At 41.0% G+C, this 21,368-nt stretch overlaps 1 protein-coding gene across 1 annotated transcript in view; it reads right to left on the bottom strand.

Annotated features, from left to right (window-relative positions):
- LOC124722779 (myrosinase 1-like) overlaps positions 1–21,368 on the bottom strand; it is a 251,244-nt gene that overhangs the window by 125,238 nt on the left and 104,638 nt on the right. The gene's annotated exons all lie outside the window — the stretch shown is intronic.

The following is a 21,368-nucleotide window of genomic DNA, read 5'->3' as shown; positions in this document are numbered from 1 at the left end:
CATTTCGTTTAACGTGTCTTGCTTTTATAGATCTAGTTAGATATATTCACAGGCGGGTACGGGTCTTAGAAGGAACAAAGAATATGATTTTACGTCCCATCGACAAAGAGGACATTAGGGATGGGATATGGACTTGGATAAGGGAAGGATGACGAAGAAATTGGAACTGTCCTTTAAAAGGAACCTTGCTCTCGAAAAACTATTGCTCCCATGATTGAAACATGTCAAACGTCATCTAAGTTCAGAGGATCTTACAATATAAGGCTTATTTCAAGGGGAGCAGTAAATGTTTGAGCGCGCGCTTGGTATCAATGATTCGCTTAAAGAAGATCAGAGCACAATGGATAGTTGATGAACTTAAAAATGAATCATTGAAACAATCGTGCGCGTGAGCGGGGGGGAGTAAGTGTCTTTTTTTTTAAATTGTTGTTTCGCCTTTAGATTAAAAGTCGCAGTGCCCCAGTTTCAGAAATTTTGGCTATTCTTTTATCCATATGACAGTGGAAGCTCGCTTTTCAGGAATTTCACTGAACATAAAGATTACTGATTTGCAGAAAATAGTAAAAATTTACGACCGATTTAGATAGTACGAAGTGTGTAGCAGGAAACTAGGCAGCATGAAGTTCAGAGTACCTACCAAATGGCAAATGTTAGTACTTGTCTCGTTAGCCGCGTGTAACGTGGGACGCAAGGCCTGTCAGAGGGAATGGCAAAGTTGTGATTAAATCCGGACGCACCAAAGGTCATGATATGAAGCCAGTGTCGCTTTTCGTGTAAGTATTACCACATTAAACGTTTCAGTCTACTAGGAATTCAAGTCAGAACTGAGAACGAACTACGATAATGATTGATCAAGACCACCGCCATATCCACTGTTGACATCAGGAAACTTTACTGGAGGATAGCGAGTAAGTGGTTGTGAACGAATTCATCTATGGACATTGAAATTATGCAAAAACTTGTAGCACTAGAGGAATGTTATTTTACTGCTGAACGGTGGATCAGGTAAACACAGTACAAAAACGGAAAAATAAAATGGTTGAAGATTTAAAAAAAAAAGTGTTTCTGTTTTCACCACATCATTTTCCGTTTTACAGTTTTAACTGGTCCATCGATGCAATATTCTTACTTTATAAGGTTTCAGTTGGAATTTTTGCATAGCTCTGTGAGCAGATATTACTGACACACCAATCTAAAGTACTAAATGGTGCCAGGAATTTCTTAGACTTCTTACTAAGGCCGCTCCAACGTCCTGTAATTTATTCTTGGATAAATCTGCCACGCAGTCGGAGCAACGTGTCTGAGCATCATGTAGTGACCGGAGCCGTCTTATGGATCTATGGCTCTCTTGGTCCGTCGAAATAATAGACAGCTCTTGCGCTTTGTATCAAACACAATGCATTTAATATTTTCGAACCTGTTGCTCTCAGGTTCGTTATTTACGCTTCTCTGATATTTCCTCTTGATACAGACGACCATTAATAGTGGTGCATTAACTGCTCTGTTCAGCACGATGCTGTATGTCGATAGTGATATGGAATGAACCGTTGTGAATGATTCTGTCATTTGCTGCTGTTTTACAACACGTTCCGTAGCATCGTTGTCGATCCTTATTCACATTGCTAGATATATGAGGTTTAAAGTTTAGTGTTTCTCACATTCAGCATTGAATATGATCTGTACGAAATGGTTGAAAAGTTCTCGTAATTGTTCTATTACTGCTTAACTATCTGGTAAAGTAACTTCTTCTCTGCTGGGCCCACAAGTGCCAGAAAGTCATAATATGACAAAATTAGCTGCGAACAGTAATATGGCACAACTGTTGAAACAAGCTTGTCGTGAATCTAAATAAAAAAAAAAACAAGAAACAAACTGTTTGCAGCTAATTTTGTAAAACTATAAAGAAGCTATCTGGGGAAAATGTAACAGTATCATCTTCATATCTACAAAGCAAACTTTTATTTACTAATAGGTGGTTCGAACAAATAATCCAATTACATACGTAATCAACATAAACATCACTTTATAGGCCACAGAGGCATCAACACATGGCTAGGGTAACGGAAAAATAAATGGCTGCAGAGTGGAAAGTAATTACATATTACTGAAACCTAAGACATCTCTAAACTTCTTTTCATTTTTTATAGGATCAACTTTAAATTTGCATACAGATCCAAAACATAAAAATAATGCGCCTTGCTTCACTGAGTGTCTGCATGTTCTTGACTGGTTATGCCAGTTCTCTGTATTTCTTGAGTCATCTGTTGTTCTTAAAGGTGTCCACTTCCTTCAGAATCTTATGTCGTGTCTTATTTAGTTTGAATACTGGGCTTAAACTATAATTTATTATACGGTTAATAAGGACCCATTTTAATCAGTTATGTGCTGAGTTCTAAAATAAGTGCTTGCTGATACATCAAAATCGTTTGTTTGGTGCCTAATATGACATGAAGGCCTTTTACGAGAAAATCGAGCACGTAATACTTAAGAAGGATGGCCGTTGTTTTGATGACTTACGTCTCAGTGTTTTCATACAGTATTACTGGACTGCACTGCGTTTAAAGTCTCTGGGGTGGTTTCGAAACAACTTGCAGTTGCCATCGACATGTAGCAAGATTGAAAAACCGTCAGCAGGTCGTGGTCGTGCGGTAGCGTTCTCGCTTCCCGCGCCCGGGTTCCCGGGTTCGATTCCCGGCGGGGTCAGAGATTTTGTCTGCCTCGTGATGACTGGGTGTTGTGTGATGTTCTTAGGTTAGTTAGGTTTAAGTAGTTCTAAGTTCTAGGGGACTGATGACCATAGATGTTAAGTCCCATAGTGCTCAGAGCCATTTTTTTTTTTGAAAAACCGCTACTCTTTAAAGTCAATAAATCTCGTTTCGAATCGTGGATTTTGAACTATTGGAACTAGCTTCGTGACACTTAACTCCCTTTGTTTCAAATTTATCCATGCATAGATTTATTTGTACATATGTCGAGACATTTCTTGCTGAATTTTGTTCGTTTTTTGGCTAATGGAATCTATTTATTTGTAAACTGATAAATGACAATGTCTTGAGAACACATTATATTACATATTTTGTTCTTTCTGGTACGCTGACTGGACTATCACTTTGAGTGTGTTAATAACAGTGTATCTATCGTCTTCAATTACGGACATAATCTCGGGCTCATATGTCGAATTTGTCTCTATTACTAACAAAATTTTGTATTTCTTTTTACATCCTACATGTTTAGAAACATCAAGGAGTACATTTATGTTTTTAAGAGTTACGTCTGCTTCATTTTTTATTAAAGAAATGACACAACTATTAATTTTACAAGCAGCTCAAGTGAAATTGTATGCACGAACAGTGCAGAATACAGTGAATGCGTTCACTTTGTCGTCCGAACTTTTATTACGCGTCCTGAAGCACAATGGAGCTTTTGATCATCATACTGAGCACAGATATTTTAGGTTACATCAGAAATTTCTTCAAGGTTGCCAAATTGCCTTTTCCTGTTGTAGATGAACCTTAAACCTGGGGAATTCGTGGTCTGTAAGAAAGAAGTAGGCTATGTGGTGGCACATTGATTCATCATATTCCTTTGAAATAACATCAACACAGTACGATAGTTTACATGCATTCTTTAAGTTTATTGACACAGAACAGTTTCATAGTTGACAGTCATAGAAGAGAGACGGGAACGTACATATACTAGTCTGCCTAATGAACAATGTAGGATTTCCACATCATTTCCACGAATCTTACTGAGTACTCTAAATTATTTTGCGTTTTGAGCACTATTTAAACTAGTGCTCCACAAAAGGGGTATCACAGAAAGTGACACACATTCTAAGTATCGCAAGGCACTAAATCAATGTTTCAATGCCATTTAAGAAGTAGCAGCAGCTCCACCCCAACCACAAAACAACTACGGCTACATTTTCATATGCACTTTGCAAGTTTGTTGTTATTTTAATTTTGTGATCATTGTTGTGACCGCGAGTCGCAACTCCTGCAAGCTAGATCTCTTGCAGCAATGGAGGTTGACCGGGACAGCCTACGCGCCAGGTAGCAGTTCAGTCGTGCGTGCTTGGATAGCTCAGTCGGTAGAGTACTTGCCCGCGAAAGGCAAAGTTCCCGAGTTCGAGTCTCGCTAAGGTACACAGTTTTAATCTGCAGGAAATTTCATATCAGCGCACAATACACTGCAGAGTGAAAATTTCATTCTTGAATGACGTTTGTGATGCCCGACATCTTAGTTGCGGTCTCTGCCACTGGAATTTCGATAGTATCTCCGTGACGCTCTCAGTCTTGGACAACCAGTTCGTGTTTAAATATAAAACGCTTCATTGACCCTTTTCCACCTCCTTTATTAATATTATCTAGTAAGAGCTCCAAACTGAGGAGTCCGCATCTCGTGGTCGTGCGGTAGCGTTCTCGCTTCCCGAGCCCGGGTTCCCGGGTTCGATTCCCGGCGGGGTCAGGGATTTTCTCTGCCTCGTGATGACTGGGTGTTGCGTGATGTCCTTAGGTTAGTTAGGTTTAAGTAGTTCTAAGTTCTAGGGGACTGATGACCACAGATGTTAAGTCCCATAGTGCTCAGAGCCAAACTGAGGAGCACTGTTGAAAAATATCCTAATCGAGAGAGCCGGAAGCTATCATCAACGCTGGTGACTTCCATTTCTTAAGGATTCATCTAACGATTATCGCTCTGACATCACCCTTCCGTACAAATTAATTTTGTGAATTATGTGTGATGACGGCAGCAACCTGTAACAGTAGGCAGCACCACCAGTCACCATCGCTTTCGGCGTCATCCTTTATAACAGACCGTTCTGTGACGACATGCAGACAATATCTTCACAACCTTCCATTTTGTCCAGATTGTATCCGAACGCATGAGAAAAAAATCCATTGCCCCCTTCAGTGGGTCATGTGTGTATACATCTACATCTATACTCAGTAGGATGATTAATAATTGCTGCTGCCGGTTTCTAGATGTGTACAGGGGACTTAGCAAATAAAGTTTTGATAAGGAACCCATGCTCGGAAATGTAATGTTTGGATGTAAAATCGAGCTCTGACCTGTAGGAGCACAAGGCATGAGCAATGTTTCGAGTACTTTTCCTCGGCTTCTTTCTACGTAACGGTCGACGTCCTCTTCAATGTTGAGAGTGTAGCGCGTTCGTTGAGCACCACAGCCAACCCTCCAGTCTGGCACACGCCAATTTCTCGCAGCCGTTGTTGTAGTCGAACGACCGTGTTATGTGATGTCATAATTACTACAAGGACAGACAACGGAAACCTCTTTCCAGCTTGTTTGCTGCCGTGAAATGGGGGATTCGAAAGTGATTCGCCTGTAAGCCGGTAATAAGAATTCTGAATCACTCTGTATACACCACTGTGAAGAGCATGACAAATGTTACTCCTATAATGTATTCTTCCTCAACAATTCGCGTATTGAATGCGAGAAGTATGATGGCTTAAAAGCCTCTGTGCGCGCTGTAATTAGTCTCATATGTCATTGAGGTCCTAACGGGAGCGATGAGGCTGTGGTTCTAGAATACTCCTAGATCCCTTGCTCACTGTTGATTCTTGAAACATTTTAAGTAGCCTTTCATTGGATAGTTTGAGTGTATCTTCAGTCATCTCTCATGAGACAAACAAATCTGTGACAATACGTCCTGTCTTTCATTGCACACGGGCCCCACTGACGTGTCATTAATGTAAGTGTCCAATAAAGACCAACAGACATCTACAGAAAGAGAACACACTACTAAGTTTATTTACAACATGTACGCACAATAACTGAGATATACGCAACATAAAAGTGACTGATGTTCGTGATAGAAACTAATAGTCTTGAATGCTGATACAACCAGATAACACTATTATTTGTAATTCTTTCGAAGTTGCCGTGAGAAAAATCTTTTTTGGCGGTGACTTGTTTCGCACATCCATTATCAAACCATCGCATTTATGTCCGAATGTCATGTCCGAAACTAGTCACCTCAACTAAAGGATTTTTCTCATCGCAACTTCTACAGAATTACAAACAATAGTTTCAATAAAAGCAAGAGAGTGTCAAATGGTCCGCCCCCGCTAGATGAGTGGTCAGCGCGACAGAGTCTGAACCCTCAGGGCCCGGGTTCGGAGATTTTCTTCGGTCAGGGACTGGGTGTTGTGTTGTCCCAATCATCATCATTTCATCCCCATCTACGCACAAGTCGCCGAAGTGGCGTCAAATCGAAAGACTTGCACCCGGAAAACGGTGTACCCGACGGGAGGTCCTCGTTACACGACATTTATTTAGTGTCAATTGAAGAGGTGTGCAGCGATCTGGATCCCATTACAGATACTATAGGTAAGAAAAGGTTTTTTTTTGGTCACATTATGAGGATCCCAGAAACCAGAACACCAAGAAAAATTAAAGAGAAACTTTAGAACACTAAGCAACAAGGAGGATGAATAAAAAAAATTAGGGAAGATATGGGAGAGCTATAATTAAACGTGAACGATTTGCAAAACAAAACAGAAAATTTAAAGAAATTGAAAGTAAGTTAGATTAAGTTAAATTGGGTAGTGTGTAAGCTTCGGGACCGATGGCCTCAGCAGTTTGGTCCCATAAGACCTTACCACAAATTAAATTTAATGAAAACCATAAAAATAAGATGTGAACCAAAAACTGACAATGACGTACAATTAGAAAGGTATTTACAGTGAAGAAGGAAAAAGAAAGATCAGAACGATTCGAAAGGTACTGGGCAGTTCAGAAGGAAAACTGATTGAAGAAGAGGACCAGGAAATGATTGTCTGAAGTGGTCAAGTGAGGCCATAAAAGCAGAAGTAGAAAAGTAAGTTGCTGACTCATATTTCCTGCATGACGCTGAAGGTTCATATACAATCAGATAAGTCAGTGAGACGGAGAAATGCGTATTAGCATTGTGCTACGTCGTTGTATTTTCCTCACTGCAGTCTTCTGTACTAAGGTGAATAAGTCCGAACCTGAGGACAAAGTACTAAGTCTGGCTGATTAAAAAGACGCTCCAGACATTCACAGTCGCAGGGAGTGAACTCATATGAATTCCGCATCATCTGGTGGCGTCTACTCGCATGCGTGGCTCTTTCGTCGGAGGCAGCGAATAATGGAAGCGCGAGCTCACCGCCGGCGCGCTGGCTGTAGGTGTGGAAGTGCCGTCTCACGTGTAGCTGTGAGCGTCGCGAGGCGCGACGGGCGCGGTCGGTGAGTGTGCATTCGATACCTCTCCCACACACCTGAGCAATATTCTGGTATGGACCATACCCAGAAAATATTAGATACAACCTCCCAGGTAGATGCCATTTTCCTTGACTTCCGGAAGGCGTTCGATACAGTTCCGCACTGTCGCCTGATAAACAAAGAAAGAGCCTACGGAATATCAGACCAGCTGTGTGGCTGGATTGAAGAGTTTTTAGCAAACAGAACACAGCATGTTGTTCTCAATGGAGAGACGTCTACAGACGTTAAAGTAACCTCTGGCGTGCCACAGGGGAGTGTTATGGGACCATTGTGTTTCACAATATATATAAATGACCTAGTAGATAGTGTCGGAAGTTCCATGCGGCTTTTCGCGGATGACGCTGTAGTATACAGAGAAGTTGCAGCATTAGAAAATTGTAGCGAAATGCATGAAGATCTGCAGCGGATAGGCACTTGGTGCAGGGAGTGGTTCAAATGGTTCTGAGCACTATGGGTCTTAACTTCTGAGGTCATCAGTCCCCTAGAACTTAAACCTACTTACACCTAACTAACCTAAGGACATCACACACATCCATGCCCGAGGCAGGATTCCAACCTGCGACCGTAGCGGTCGCGCAGTTCCAGAATGTTGCACCTAGAACCGCTCGGCCACACCGGCCGGCAGGGAGTGGCAACTGACCCTTAACATAGGCAAATGTATATGTATTGCGAATACATAGAAAGAAGGATCGTTTATTTTATGATTATATGATAGCGGAACAAAAACTGGTAGCAGTTACTTCTGTAAAATATCTGGGAATATGCGTGCGGAACGATTTGAGGTGGAATGATCATATAAAATTGGTTGTTGGGAAGGCGGGTACCAGGTTGAGATTCATTGGGAGAGTCCTTAGAAAATGTAGTCCATCAACAAAGGAGGTGGCATACAAAACACTCGTTCGACCTATACATGACTATTGCTCTTCAGTGTCGGATCCGTACCAGGTCGGGTTGACAGAGGAGATAGAGAAGATCCAAAGAAGAGCGTCGCGTTTCGTCACAGGGTTATTTGGTAAGCGTGATAGCGTTACGGAGATGTTTAGCAAACTCAAGTGGCAGTCTGTGCAAGAGAGGCGTTCTGCATCGCGGAGTAGCTTGCTGTCCAGGTTTCGAGAGGGTGCGTTTCTGGATGAGGTATCGAATATATTGCTTCCCCTTACTTATACCTCCCGAGGAGATCACGAATGTAAAATTAGGGAGATTCGAGCGCGCACGGAGGCTTTCCGGCAGTCGTTCTTCCCGCTAACCATACGCGACTGGAACAGGAAAGGGAGGTAATGACAGTGACACGTAAAGTGCCCTCCGCCACACACCGTTGGGTGGCTTGTGGAGTATAAATGTAGATGTAGATGAAGATGTAGATTTTCGTAAGAAATCTCCTTTATAGACTTATTGTACTTTCGCAGTATCTTACCAAAGAATCGAAGTCTGCGACTCGTTTTGCCTACGACTGAATCTACGATATAATTCCGTTTCATGTAACTACAAATTATTAGAGCCAGTTATTTGTGTTAGTTATGTGAGTCATGGATACTGAAGTTATAGCGGCCTACTTCTTTCATTTTGTGACGTGCGTATTTTACATTTCTGATCATTTAAAGCAGATTGTCAACTTCTGCGCTACTTTAAAACCTTTTCAAGCTCTGACTCAATTTCAGTACAGTTTTTTTTCCACACAGTATTTCGTTACCGATGAGTGTAACAGCTGCGAAGAGTCTGAGGTTAGTATTAATGTTGTGTAACGGGTCATTAGTATACAATGCGAATAGCAAAGGCCCCAATACTATTTCCTGGTGCACGCCCGGCGTTACTTTACACATTTGTTGATGACTCTCCACCCAAATTAAAATGCTACGTACTCTCTACCATGTATTCTCAAACCAGTCACAAATTATATTTTATACCCCATATGATTCTACATTCATTAATAATCGTTGGTGTGGTAGTGCTTTTTGGATGTCAAGAAATATTACATTGATCTGACTACTTTAATACATGGCTTTGGAATCCAGTCTGGTTGGCATGGAGGTCATTCTTTTCGAAATACACTCAGGGAAAAAAAAAAACACGAAATCAAGAAGGATTTGTGTGACATAAACGAAAGTTGACAGGCGTGTTTCTACATCAGAAATACGATGTCTATTCAACTTTCGCGCCAGTCCCACAAGAGTGGGGCTAGTAGCGCCACTATGATGGTGCAAATTAGGTTTGCTTTAAATACACGCTGTAACGGCCGTGAGCGTTAGTTACCTTAAATGTAGCACCCGAATATTGTAATGATACTAATGTAAACTAAATGAAACTATTGTACTGTAAACGAAGTATGTCTCTGACAGGCTCTATAAAGCGGATCGCTGACTTTGCACGACCGTAGAGCCAAAGATACTGCTTCTGGTCTGAGATTGTCCGCAGCTCGTGGTCGTGGTCGCTTCCCACGCCCGGGTTCCCGGGTTCAATTCCCGGCGGGGTCAGGGATTTTCTCTGCCTCGTGATGACTGGGTGTTGTGTGATGTCCTTAGGTTAGTTAGGTTTAAGTAGTTCTAAGTTCTAGGGGACTGATGACCATAGATGTTAAGTCCCATAGTGCTCAGAGCCATTTGAACCATTTTTTTCTGGTCTGAGATCGTAGTGTTGGAGTAAGAGAGCGCTTGATGCACAGCAGTGAGTGTGTATCAGTCTGAGAACGAAAGAAGATGCAGTAAGTAGTTTTTGTGATGTGCTCTGTAAAGCCGTCAAGTGTTAGATTATAATGTAGGAATTTTCTCATATCAATATTCTGTGCTACACCGCACGTAAAGTAGATAGCTAAAAATGGTGAGTGATTTTATAATGGAATGTAAAGTGAAATGATGAAATGTAAAATTAATTGCGTCAAGAAAGGATTATTGGATTGATATTACAAAGAAACTTTACGAGTGCACGTATTATTGGAAATATAAATGTGGGAGCAGAAGTCTTCTCGCAGTTAAGGCAAAGAAGTAAAGTTTTTATTAATTTCCTTTTGACAGCGCGTTAGCGTAAATGAGTTGATTGATAATTGGTAACAGTGAGTTCTGTGTTGAGTAATCCCAGAATGTGCGTAAACAGATTTGATATATAGGATAGTTAGGTATTTCCCTTTTGCAATGTTTCTAAGATTTGTTAACACAGGTATACGTAATTTGAGGATTTGTCTTTATGCTTTTTAGTGATGTTAGATAACACTTGCTGTACTAATCTCATTGTTTGTTACTACATTAGCAAAGAAAGGTTTTCATTTAATAAAAAGGATGTAATTTTTCTGAGTAATGTAATTTCAATTGTCAGATGTTTGAAAAGCCAAACTTAACTTCGAATATAACTTCACTATTGGAAAGATCAGTGTTAGTAATTCACCCAAATTACTACCGCCTCCCTGTCCAGGTCATACATTTTTTAAAGCCACTGAATATTTCTTAAATGTTTTTATTTATCAGCCAAAAGAATTTCATGTATTAAATGAAACAAGTTTACTGCCACCAGTCACTGTTTGTTTATCTCCACGACGCGTTTCAAAGGTTTAAACCTTCATCATCAGGTGGATTTACATTTGTTAGTATGAAATTTGTGTATGTGTTGTGTTACGATTTTTTGGAGAAACTTGTGGCACTGTCTAATGGAAAAAACAAAACACTATTTCAGAATATGGTTTTGGGTTTCTTTTGACAAAAAAATAATGTATGTCTAACGGTGAAAATAAAATGAGTAAAATCCAGTACGTCCAGTGATCACAGGATACTTTCGCTGTCGTAACACATCACATGTATACTGTCATACTCTGTGAACAAATACGGCGTCTGGAAACTATTGGGTGTGTAGGGAAGCAGCCTACTCACGCCGTAATAAATTCACATCAGTCTTTCCATTGTGTGCCAGCCAGTCCGCTGTAACTAGCTCTGAAGTCATAAATGTTGCGCAATACTTTAAAAGTCAAGTGAATAACCTGAAACGGTTCTAGCATGTCAGGAGTAACACTAAATTAATATGTGTTGAATATCAGTTCGATAACTTTAACCATTTTCGAAATTTGGACGTTTTTCTGTAAAAATCATTGGCGCAACAGAAAAGAGCTAGAGACTTAAAAATTTATATTTAGATTCCTTTTCCATAATAATTTAATAAAAAACAGTACTTTGGATCTCACAAATTAAGATTTTAGTTGAAATTCATTATTTTCTGGTTTTTGTCTTAAAAATTAAGGAAGCAAGATAGATTAAGTAGGCTAATAAATAGGGCTAGGATGTTTATATTTAAGCAAAATGGAGACCCGCTATAACCATAAAGATGTGAGAAGTTTCATTTGAATAACTATAAAACTATAGCGATAGCGTATCTCCAAAGGGCAAGTTCAGAGTTCGTGTACTGCGTGCAGTGTAATTAAATTAATTCTCTCGCCCAAAATATTTAACTTAGCCACGTCAAACTTCTATTATGATTACTTACCTGTGTGTTGAATGCACATTTAAATTGAGAGCTTTATCGGCAATCAGCAAAAGAAGCTATGATTTATTTAATAACTTAATGTGGTGCATTACTAGCCCAGCGGCTAGTCGGGAGAGCCGATTTGATCAGGCGTTCCCTTAGCTGTCCGCACCGCGGCTTTATATATAAGAACGCTGCGTGAGAGAAAAAGGCCCCAGTTCTCTCCAGACGCTGAATAGCACACCATCTGTGTCAGGAGTCGTGTCGCGTCGGTATCATTGCCATAAACAGCCTCGGATGCCGTATTAAGTTACTCGGGATACGCGTAACCATGAAATCATTTTCGAGTGACGTGTTAATTCTGGGATGACTTTAATTATCTATTTTCAGTTTGCGTATGTCGTATTTTCACGTGCCGTCGCGGGACAGACATTCTACCATTATTTAGCGTGGCGTTTGATGAGCATTATCATCAAATTATGGTGAGCATTCATTTAAACATTTAATTTGGACAGTTATAGTTGCATCAGCGCATTAGACTCTGAACTGCTCTGTTAGTCAGATTGTGCAGATTCTTTTTTTTTTCAACTGTGACTTTCAGAATACAGAGAACGTTTTTTCACGATCGTTTTTGATTATGAATCCCAGACAATCTCCTAATTCCTCAGAGCTATAAGCTGAAGCTATAAGTGTATTTCTCAGATGAAGTGGGCACTAGGAATTCTAATTACAGGCTTCACGTTTTGCTAATCACTTTCTGGTTGCCAATATTGTAGTTAGAGAGCCAGTGTTGAGAATGGCAAAAGACAGCATAAATAATAGGACTGGTTTCTACATTCAAACATTTATATAACAATTAATTCCACTCGCCGCCCCACATATGGTTAAAACGGCAAGGAATGCATCTTTTCTACAAACCAAACATTTTTATTGAATAACAACAATAAATATCCACCCGCCGCCCCACATATGGTTAATCGGCCGGGAAGTGTTTCAACATTCAAACATTTATACAACAGTAAATTTTCTACCCCCCGCCCCACATATGGTGCATCGGCCGGGAAGTGTTTCAACATTCAAACATTTATACAACAGTAAATTTTCTAACCGCCGCCCCACAGGTGTAAGGATCGTATAACAGAAGAGAAAACATTATCGCAAAGTACAACAAAGTAACAACAATATTACATTTATATTTTAAGATTTGGAGGTGTTTGTTTTGAGGTGTCGAATACATGCGTTGGAATAAATACTTCAGGTGGTATATAAATCCGATTTCGACAAGTTAAAATAGCTTAAACTTCATACTCGTTTATACAGTCAGGTGTCATGTTAAAATAGCTTAAACTTCCTACTCGTTTATACAATCAGGTGAAACGTTACGAACTTTAAGTATAATAATCATATTGGCTACAGCGTAAAATTATACACAACAATTTTGATTGAGATTAAGAGATAGTTATGAAAGGCTGGAGGCAGAGGGAGGGAAAGAGAAAGTGAGAGGGAGGGTAGAATAGTTTCCTGAGGCCATATTTGTATGACAGTATACATGTGATGCGTTACGACAGCGAAAGGAACCTGTCACCACTGGAGGTACTCTATTTTACTTATTTTATGTTTACCATTAGATATACTTTAATTTTTTGTCAAGAGAAACACAAAACCATGTTCTGAAATAGTGTTATGTTTTTTCCACTGGACAGTGCCACAAGTTCCTCCAAAAAATCGTAAAACAACACACACACAAATGTCATACTAACAAATGTAAATCCACCTAATGATGGAAGTTTAAACCTTTGTAACGCGTTGTGGAGATGAATAAACAGTGGCTGGTAACAGCAAATTTGTTGTTTTATTTAGTGTCAGTAACAGTCACGGTAAAGCCTAACCTAAAATGTTCGCATTTAAAGTAAAATTTCATGTATATTTCAAAGTATTAGACCCAGCAGTGTACACCTCTGAGCTTGTAGCTAGTATATTTTATTCTGCTTCATGAGAAAACAGGATATAAAGCGAACTACCGTTGCTGCTTTAGAGGTAAGACAATTTTATTTATTTGTGGCGTGGACAGGGACCAGAGTTATCAGTTTTGAATAGGGCCAGAGGATTCAGTACCAACGCAGCTCTGTTCCGAGCCTCCAAAAATTGCTGCAGGAAATTTGGAATAATTTGCTTCCCAGGGTTAGGCTTCGGCAACATATTATGAAGTCCGTATAGCTACCTTCTACGAACTTTACCACGGTCTGCCAGAGTCTTTCACGCGAAAATCTGCAGTTAGTGTAATGTAAAGTTTGGCAAGCTAAAAGTATGTTCCGTTTCTAACGATATCACACATACATTTCGTTCTTATATCTTTCAGCTCAGGTACTCCACCTATACATCACCTGAAGGCAAATAGGGCACGGCGTAGCTACAGTTGAATCCGCCTCCTAGCTCAGTTATGCAGTCGAAAGGAAGGGTGAGGTGGCGGTAACATGGTCATCATGAGCGGCTCTTACAAGGGAACCTCCCCATCGCACCCCCGTCAGATTTAGTTATAAGTTGGCACAGTGGATAGGCCTTGAAAAACTGAACACAGATCAATTGAGAAAACAGAAGAAGTTGTGTGGAACTGTGCCAACTTATAACTAAATCTGAGGGGGGTGTGATGGGGAGGTTCCCTTGTTAGAGCCAAGGTGAAAGTGAAGGCTTTTGCATGCTTATGATATGGTGTGGGAAGCCAGATCATGGTTCCTGTACTAGACGAGTCAAATATTTTATGAACTGAGGTGTTCTGATGGGTGGCGGCCTGTGAAGCAGCTGATTTTTGTAACATCGCCATCGTCAGCCATCTACCATATGGTGGAGGTGATGACTCAGCGCTCGAGTGGCTTTTGTGAACGCCCAGTCTGGCTACTGACTGAACGTTCGCACCCACACCATGGCGCTCATGTGAAGCTGTTGGTGTGATAATCCTTGCCATTGCTGATGCACCTGGAAGAGGTGGACGAAAGTCTGCAACTGTTTGCCATGCAATAGTTCCCTGGGCTTCTCCCAGTGACTGGTGTGGTTCTGTTGATGTTGACTAGATAACTGTCTTCACTTTCTCCTTAAAGGTGCACAAGATTCTCTCTGCCTCCGTACAGGATGGTAGGTGGATGGGGGCAGTACGCAGATGACAAAACCCATTCAAATTTTGCTTCATACTCACTGTTTTAATGACGTTTATTTCTGAACAGCAGTAGTTTTTGGAGATATTAAGCGTAGAGATTTTCCTTTAAAACCAATGAAAACGTATAAATCCGTCCATGCATCGTTAAACACTAGTCTCTTCCAGTACTTTTTCTTTGAGTCCTCAGTAATAGTTAGTAAGCCCACAACATGGAGTAAACGCTGAAACATCGTATTATTGTGATGCATACACGCTATTTGGTGTTGTGAACTCAAGTGAGTCAAATAAAAAATATCTCACACCTCCAGAAATTAAAAATAAAACACTTGTTAGTTTCGTACAGTAACTCATTTAGCTCTGTCGACCGCCACTGGCGGCGCGCGGCCGGCGTTTATTTCAGTCATTATTGTTACTCGGATTTCAGGGTTAGTGTGAAATTAAAATAATTCCGAATGATAAGATCTTTATTTACAAAGCAGTCGCGGGCCGCAACGAGAAGGCACGCTGGCCGCATACGGACCGCGGGCCGCGGCTCACCAACCGCTGCTGTAAATTGTCTGTGACTACTGGCTTTGGTAGTGCTTCAAGATTTAAAAAATCGAATTAATGTCTTACTTTTGGTCTCCAGTGCTTCTGTTTCACATATGGAAACCCTGACAAGGAGTTTGTGGGATATTGCAGGCAGCGTGTGCACTAAGAATTATATGTACATGCAGAATATATTTGGTTGAGTTGTGTGTATTTGGAAGTTGCAATGATAAGGCAGCAGTAGCCGACCGAGACAGACGCAGCAACAGGCAAGTAACCGCTTTTGTGTCATTTACGAGTTCCTAACCGGGAGCGAATTTTATTGTATCATCTGTGTGCTTTAATAGTTTAGTTTCTTGAGTTTCTGCGTGTACATTTAATATCTAATAGCCACAGTTGTCGTGTTTTCTTTTGCGTCTAAAAGTAAACCGATTTTATGACATATTACAAGTTCCTAATCAGGGTCAAATTATTTAGTTTCACCTGAGTGCTTCGGTAGTTAGGTTTTCGAATATCTGTGTATTACTAGACACAGTTCGGCGGTTCCGTCAAGGTCTAGAGTAGAGTTGCGCAGCACGTGCCGATAGTCCGTTTATGTGCATAGTTTAGTTTTCCACGGTCTTTAGTACTGGCAGGGACTGCGATTGTTGTGTGCGGATGCGAGCCGAGTTGGTGACACTTCGCTCTCAGCTTCAGGCTGTGATGGCTTCGGTTACACAGCTTGATGCTGCAGTGAATGGGCACCACTGTTGTGGGCTGGCCGTGGGGATCCAACGGACGTCCAGAACGTCAGAGTCCTCCGATCGGTCCTCACCGGTGGCCAACCCAGTTACTGCTCGGACTGAGGCTGACCCTTCACCTGTGGTCGAGTAGGAGGTCGCCCCGGGGCGAAGCAGGCGGCGAAAGACTTCCGAGGCGGCCGCACATAAGGCCTCCCCTGTTTGTCTCACAAACAGGTTCCAGGTGCTATCTGTGGCTGACACTGTCGCTGAGCCAGATGCTGTCGAATGTCACGTTTCAGAGGAAACAAATCGGCCTGCAAGATCCGGGCAATCGCAGAGGGTGGGATTATTGGTAGTTGGGAGCTCCAACGTTAGGCACGTTGTGGTGCCCCTTAGGTACTTGGCTGACAAGAATGGTAAGAAAACCAATGTTCACTCCGTGTGTGTACCGGGTGGAGTCATTCCAGATGTGGAAAGGGTCCTCCCGGATACCGTGAAGAGCACAGGGTGCAGCCAATTGCAGGGGGTTGCTCATGTCGGTACCAATGATGTGTGTCACTTTGGATCAGAAGAGATTCTCTCTGGTTTCGAGCGGCTAACAAAAGTGGCAAAGGCTGCCAGTCTTGCTTGCAAGATGAAAGCAGAGCTGACCATTTGCAGCATAGTCGACAGGACCGATTGCGGACCTCTGGTACAGAACCTAGTGGAGAGTGTGAATGAGAGGCTCAGACGGTTCTGCGACCGTGTAGGCTGCAGATTCCTCGACTTGCGCCAAAGGATGGTTTTGTTTCGGGTTCCGCTGAATAGGTCAGGTGTCCTCTATACGCAGCAGCCGACTACAAGGGCAGCAGGGACTGTGTGGCGTGGACTGGGCGGTTTTTTTAGGTTAGAGGGTCTTGGGAAAACACAAGAAGGGCTTCAGTCACAAAGGGTGCAGGCTGAACACAGGAAGAACGTAGATACATGAACCATTGGTATAACAGTTGTAAATTGTCGTAGCTGTGTTGGGAAAGTACCAGAGCTCCAAGCGCTAATAGAAAGCACTGATGCTCAAATCGTTATAGGCACTGAAAGTTGGCTAAAGCCGGATATAAGCTCTGCCGAAATTTTTGCGAAGAACCTAACGGTGTTCCGAAAGGATAGGCTAAACATGGTTGGCAGTGGCGTGTTTGTTGCTGTCAGAAGTAGTTTATCTTGTCCCGAAATTGAAGTAGATACTCCCTGTGAGTTAGTATGGGCAGACGTCATTGTTAGCAACCGGAATAAAACAATAATTGGACCCTTTTACCGACCTCACAGTTCACATGATACAGCTGCTGAAAGGTTCAAAGAAAACTTGAGTTTGATTTCAAACACGTACCCGACTCATACGATAATATTTGGTGGTGACTTTAATTTACCCTCGACATGTTGGCGAAAATACATGTTTAATTCCGGAGGTACGCATAAAATATCATCCGAAATTGTGCTAAATGCATTCTATGAAAATTATTTCGAGCAGTTAGTTCATGAGCCCAAGCGAATAGTAAACGGTTATGAAAACAAACTTGACCTCTTAGCATCAAATAATCCTGAGTTAATAATGAGCATCAAAACCGATTCAGGGATTAGTGTACACAGAGTTGTGGTAGCGAGGTTGAATATTGTAATCCCCAAATCCTCGAAAAATAAGCGAAAAATATACCTATTAAAAAAAAGCAGATAAAAATTCACTTGACGCCTTCCTAAGAGACAATTTCCACTCATTCCAAATTAATAATATAAGTGTAGACCAGATGTGGCTTCAATTCAAAGAAATAGTGTCGGCAGCAGTTGAGAGAGTTCTACCTAATAAATTAACAAACGACGAAGCTGATCCGTCTTGGTACACGAAACAGGTTAGAACACTGTTGCAGAAATAACGAAACAAACGTGCCAAATTTAAACAGACGCAAAATCCCCAAGATCGGCAATCTTTCACACAAGCTCGAAATTTATTCCACAACAAAGCCTTGTCTCAAAACCTGGCAGAAAATCCAAAGAGATTTTGGTCGTATGTGAAGTATGTTAGTGGCAAGAAACAGTCAATGACTTCTCTGCGCGATAACAATGGAGATACTATCGAAGACAGTGCTGCCAAAGCAGAGTTCTTAAACACAGCCTTCCGAAATGCCTTCACAAAAGAAGACGGAGCAAATATTCCAGAATTCGAATCGAGAACAGCTGCCAACACGAGTAACGTAGAAGTAAATATATCCTCTGAGTAGTGAAGCAACTTAAATCACCTAATAAAAGCAAGTCTTCTGGTCCAGACTGTATACCAATTACAGTAGGTTCCTTTCAGAGTATGCTGATGCATTAGCTCCATATTTAACAATCATATACAACGGTTCACCCGACGAAAGATCCGTGCCCAAAGACTGGAAAGTTGCACAGGTCACACCAATATTCAAGAAAGGTAGTAGGAGTAATCCACTAAATTACAGGCCCATATCGTTAACGTCGATATGCAGCAGGATTTTAGAACATATATTGTGTTCGAACATTATGAATTACCTCGGTCTATTGACAGACAGTCAACATGGGTTTAGAAAACATCGTCCCTGTGAAACACAACTAGCTCTTTATTCACATGAAGTGTTGAGTGCTACTGACAAGGGATTTAAGATAGATTCGGTGTTTCTGGATCTCCGCAAGGCTTTTGACACTGTACCACACAAGCGGCTCGTAGTGAAATTGCGTGCTTATGGAATAACGTCTCAGTTATGTGACTGGATTTGTGATTTCCTGTCAGAGAGGTCAGAGTTCGTAGTATCTGACGGAAAGTCATCGAGTAAAACAGAAGTGATTTCTGGCGTTCCCCAAGGTAGTGTTATAGGCCCTTTACTGTTCCTTATCTATATAAAGATTTTAGAGACAATCTGAGCAGCCGTCTACTGTTGTTAGCAGATGACACTGTCGTTTATGGACTAATGAAGTCATAAAAAGATCAAAACAAACTGCAAAACGATTTAGACAAGATATCTGAATGGTACGAAAAGTTGCAGTTCACCCTAAATAACGAAAAGTGTGAGGTCATCCACGTGAGTGCTAAAAGGAGCTCGTTAAATTTCGGTTACACGATAAATCAGTCTAATCTAAAAGCCGTAAATTAAACTAAATACCTAGGTGCTACAATTACGAACAACTTAAATTGGAAGGAACACACAGAAAATGTTGTGGGAAAGGCTAACCAAAGACTGCGTTTTATTGGCAGCACACTTAGAAAATGTAACAGACCTACTAAGGAGACTGCCTACACTACGCATGTCCGTCCTCTTTCAGAATACTGCTGCGCGGTGTGGGATCCTTACCAGAGAGGACTGACGGGGTACACCGAAAAAGTTCACAGAAAGGCAACACGTTTTGCATTATCGCGAAATATGGGAGAGAGTGTCACAGAAATGATACAGGATTTGGGGTGGAAATCATTAAAAGAAAGGCGTTTTTCGTTGAGACGGAATCTTCTCACGAAATTCCAATCACCAACCTTCTCTTCCGAATGCGAAAATATTTTTTTGACACTGACCTACATAGAGAGGAACGATCACCACGATAAAATAAAGGAAATCAGAGCTCGTAGGTGTTCATTCTTTACGCGCGCTATACGAGATTGGAATAATAGAGAATTGTGAAGGTGGTTCGATGAACCCTCTGCCAGGCACTTGAATATGATTTGCAGAGTATCCATGTAAATGTAGATGAATGATGTGGCTGGACCAAGTAAAAATCAGACTTAGGGCTGGGCGTAGCACCCAGGCTACGCAGCTAGTTATAAGTGGCAGGGAAAGGCCCCTTGGCAGAAGCACAGACCGATTACTTCATTTCTGGCTACTACGTCATCCATAAGACGTCTCTCTTGTAGAGAGCCGTCTCTAACTTATTAACACTACAGTCGATAATCTGTTCTGTGCTTTTTGTCTGTTTCATGTTACTATTACTTGTAGACTGTACTATAATTGTAAATGATGAAATAGGTTTTATGACGGTGAAGAAATCCCCCGTTTTTTATTGAACGGTTTTCACATGAGTTCATGTGAATACAATGATTCTACTATAATTAATATGTGATCCTCTCGGCTGCTTCTGTTTATATAGGAAGTGTTCATAATGTTTGTGTAACCGAAACTAGATCGTTAATTAAGATTATATTCATTAAACTGTTTTAATGGTTCATAAATGAGATTTTCAGACATTAACAATTTGGAAAAAAATGGTTCAAATGGCTCTGAGCACTATGGGACTTAACATATGTGGTCATCAGTCCCCTAGAACTCAGAACTACTTAAACCTAACTAACCTAAGGACAACGCACACATCCATGCCCGAGGCAGGATTCGAACCTGCGACCGTAGTAGTCGCGCGGTTCCGGACTGAGCGCCTAGAACCGCTAGACCACCGTGGCCGGCAACAACTTGGAAAGGTAGTATCTCTTTTCTCTGTTGCTATAAAAACTTTCAGGGTTTACATGACACGAAACGAGTCTTGTATTACGCCATACAACCACATGTCAATCTGTTTTTCACGATATGCTACTAATGAGATCAGTACTACAACATTTGAACTTATTGCGCAAAGCTATCCAGATAAGATGACGGACAGAAGTTCAAGAAAACCCTATTTCATTGGGATAGAAGTAGGGCTCAATTACCTACTATGTTGTCCGCACTATAGAAACAAATCGGAGAGAAGAAAGGGGTTGATGAGGTAAATGTCGGGTAAATGCAGCACTGCAGTATAAGGAATTGAAGCTGTAGAATGATTATTGAGGTGAAATTCGATCACTGAAGGGATCCTACAATTGTACAGTGATATGACAGTTTTTATAAAGTGAATATACACGCATGTCATCATTTACACAGTAAATAACAAGCGTAAGACAAAAGAACCATTAAAATTACAAGAGAAAGTTAAGGAAATTAAGAATTACCTTAAAGGGGATGATTTAAATTTTTCTTGGAAGCACGGAAATGCGTAGATGACGAAGAAATGAGGGGAAGATAAATAACAATTATGGACGCACGGACTTAAATGACTGAGAAAAACGCTTATGTTACTTTAATGCTCATTTCGTAAAACTGGGTTAGTGATTAAAGCAAAGTACTTCTATTCGGAACTGAAAGTTATGGAACACTGGTAAAGACGTCATGGGACTCATAATTAGGAAAAGCGGCATTGAATGAATTTTCTTGTTATACGAATATAAATTTAATTGTATAACCTTCGCTGTAAACGGGCATATTATT

The sequence above is a fragment of the Schistocerca piceifrons genome, chromosome X (assembly GCF_021461385.2).
Source record: "Schistocerca piceifrons isolate TAMUIC-IGC-003096 chromosome X, iqSchPice1.1, whole genome shotgun sequence".
Lineage (NCBI taxonomy): Eukaryota > Metazoa > Arthropoda > Insecta > Orthoptera > Acrididae > Schistocerca > Schistocerca piceifrons.
The sequence above is the reverse complement of the archived record's forward strand: the minus strand, read 5'-3'. Positions and strand labels throughout refer to the sequence as shown.